This window comes from Nannospalax galili, unplaced genomic scaffold, assembly GCF_000622305.1.
Source record: "Nannospalax galili isolate Female #2095 unplaced genomic scaffold, S.galili_v1.0 scaffold53, whole genome shotgun sequence".
In the NCBI taxonomy this organism is placed as follows: Eukaryota; Metazoa; Chordata; class Mammalia; order Rodentia; family Spalacidae; genus Nannospalax; species Nannospalax galili.
Genome location: NW_008332852.1, coordinates 1,442,322 through 1,445,496, shown reverse-complemented (window position 1 = coordinate 1,445,496; position 3,175 = coordinate 1,442,322). Strand labels below are relative to the sequence as shown.

Below are 3,175 nucleotides of genomic sequence, written 5' to 3'. Positions count from 1 at the left end.
CCCCCCCGGGCAGGCTGCGGCTCCGCCGCGTTCCTCCCCCCCAGCACCGCCCAGGACACGCAGCCCCGCGGCGCCGCGCTCCCCCCACCGCCACCCCGCGCCGGGTGTCAGGAAAGCAAACGAAGTGACAAGCTCGGGGGGCGCGGGGGAGGGGGCCCACACGCATCCCGCCGCCTGCGCGCCGGCGACGGCCCGACGCGGCCGCCTCGGCCCGCTCCCTTCCGCACGGCCCCCCACACCCTTCCCCGTGTGCGCGCAAAGGAGGAAAAAATACAAGTCTCTCCTCCCCCCATTTTTTCCTTTCTCTTTTCTCTCTCTTTTGTTCCTCTTTCGCACTCGCACTCACTACTTCAGAGTGTGATGCCCACAGACTACCCCTCCAGCCGCTTCCGAGTCTCTTGCCCACTTTTTTCCCCGGGATTAAGTTTTCTCCTGTTTCCCAGAGGCGCAGAGAAGTGGGGGAGAAACCCCTTCCCTCCTTCCCCTCCCCTGATCTCTTTCCCAAGACGAGGGTGCGCTTCCTTCCCTCTCTCGGTCTCGGAACTTTCATCCTCACCCAGAAAAAAATCAATGAATGGCTCGGGCACGGGCCGATCTGTGGATTAATTAGAGATTAGATCCGATCAACCGCTTCTTACCCCCAAATTTTCTCTTTTTTTTTCTCCGTCTCACGAGTAGTCCTGACAAATGGTCCAGGGCTGCGGGCGCAGTGCGCATGTGCGCGTAGAGTCAGGGCTGGGGAGAGGGGAAACTGCGCTGGTGCCGGTGCCGCCGCCGCCGCCGCTGCCGGGGAGGCTCGCGCTGCCTCCGCTGTGCCTGCTGCTGCGCCTTCGCCGCTAGAAAGCAGCAATCGAGCGGCTCGGCGAGGGCGTCCGCCCGCAGACACCGCTTCAGGTGCATCTCTTCCCCGATCCCTGTCGCCGGTTCGGAGCCGGTTCCCAGAACTGCCCGAACAAATGTGAAAGACTGCTAAGGTTATAGATTTCTTTGTCTGCTTTTGCACTTTACTTTTTTTCTAAGGCAATTCTCAGAGCAGCGAATCCACCATGTGCTGGTTAAATGTATGCATTCAGCCATTAAAGAGTGGGCCCTGGCCTCACACCATTGCTCCCCCGAGCCTAAATACATGCCACAGGTCATGAAAAATAAGAAATAAAGTTCTAAGCTTCTACGGAGTTTAATTGGCCCCTCTTGCGAGACTGGAAGAATGCAGAATGAAGTAGGCATCTGAAACTTGCGCGTTCTTTCCGCATCCTAAATGGGATTTGTATTGACAGCTTCAAGGGGTTAGGCCTCTGTTGTGTGGGATGCTGGGAGTTCTACCTCAACTTAGAAATCCCTGCTCAAGTACCTAGGCAGTAAGAGGACCACCCGCTTAATGTACTCAGTCAAGATGGCTGAGCTCTCCTAAATAGCAAACCCTGCCTTTGTCAATGCGTCCAAACTGGATCAAGCGAGTATTGTATTTCGGTATTGACAGCCTTCTGCTTGCTGACTACAGGCTGGTTGTGGGGCAGCTTACCGGTCCCTTTTTCTGTAAGACGCGGGTGCAGATGAAAGAATTCAAAGTAATTAAAGTTGTGATAAACCTTTTTGTTTCGAATAGGAGAGTTTGCTGTGCGAGGCTTACACTTTGCGGCGGTGGGAAGGTAAGGGAAAGCTCCGCCCCCCAGAGTGGACTATTTGTTTTGCATCTAATAGATGGTAAAGAAGGCCTTTCTCGCTATTGTTGCCTGAGGCCTAGAATTTAAATATATCACAGATGGAAACTCCATATTAAAAATCCTTCTTCCAAAGTGTAAGCATGGTTATTCTTGATTGAATTTTTTTTTCACTTAAGGAATGTTCCTTGAACTGGTGTCAGAAAATGAACTGTTAAATTCTTTCCTCAGGACCATGAAATTACCCTAGAAAAGCAGACCCCCGACTATTTCTCCCATCGGTGTAGCGGTGGAGTTCTCCAAACCCAAAATCCAGACACATGGATTGATGTCTACTTTGGAACACAGGTGCTAACTAACAGCTGAAATGAGCTTGTAAAATAAGCCTCATGTGTTCAGCAGTCACTGGTTCCAGAGTGTGCACTGGGAAAGGCCTGGTTAGTGAGAGCTGTTGATAATCTCAGATCACCACCTGAGGACTGATTTCACTGCCGCCATTCAAAGCTGTACCAGAACAGCTTCATTAGTGGATAGGAATTGCAGCTCTTGTCCCTTTCTTTCCAATTCTTGAATAATAAAGAGTGAAATGGCCAAAGGCAGACTACTAGAAAAAGAGAGGCCAGTCTACTGTGAACCTAAGACCTTGCCCCAAGAAATTCAACATTGATTTTCAGTTCCTCTTTCCAAAAACCCATCCATCTTAGAGATTTATTCTCTAGATAATTCTTAGGTGATATTTCTATTTCTACTGTACGTACTTTCAGAGACATTAATTCAGTAGTTCCTGTTTAAATTTTTGTTTTTGTGTTTTGTTTTGTTTTGCTGGCCTCAGACTCACAGCAATCCTCCTGCCTCAGCCAAGTGCTGGGCTGTTAGGTTTTTGCCACCATGCCTAGCTAACCTATCCTGCAAGGCGCTCCGGGGTGAAAAGATGGCCAAAAGTAGCATTATGGGCCACAGTGGTAAATGAAGTGGTAAAGAAGTAGATATTATGGTAGCAAATACAATTGAGGTGTGTCTGTGGCTACACAGAAGGGTCTTCCAGAAGTAATAGCTCGGTTTGGAGAGATAGCTCAGCTGTCACGAGCACTGTCTGCTCTTGCAGAAGACCAGGGTTCAGTTCCCAGCACACACATGGCATCTAACAACCATCCATAACTCCAGCTCCAGGGGATCTGCTGCCCACTTCTGACCTCCACAGGCATTGCACGACACAGGTGCACTTACATACATGTAGGCAACACACTCATACACTCGTACACTTAAAATAATAATAAAAATTTTTAAAAAAGATGTGATGGCTCAAGCTCTTTCTTCCTCTTTATTTATTGAGACAGGATCTCACTGTGTTACCCTGGCCAAACTGGCTATGTAGGCCAGGGTAACTTCAAACTCATAGAGATCTGCCTGCCTCTACCTCCTAAGTACTGGGATTAAAGGAGTGAGCAACCATGCCTGGCTTTAAACTGATTCTTGAATGACTTGCATCGGAGATATATGATGACTCACTATCC

At 49.6% G+C, this 3,175-nt stretch overlaps 1 protein-coding gene across 2 annotated transcripts in view; it reads right to left on the bottom strand.

The window, feature by feature from the left end:
* The window catches only part of L3mbtl3 (L3MBTL histone methyl-lysine binding protein 3), a 129,842-nt gene extending 129,083 nt beyond the window's left edge, over positions 1 to 759 (bottom strand). The window contains exon 1 of one of the 2 annotated variants that reach the window (XM_029560971.1): positions 639 to 759. The gene's annotated coding sequence lies outside the window, so the exon portion shown is untranslated. The remainder of the gene's footprint in view (positions 1 to 638) is intronic. The other variant, XM_029560973.1, reaches the window with a different exon arrangement.
* Between the last annotated feature and the right edge of the window lie 2,416 nt (positions 760 to 3,175).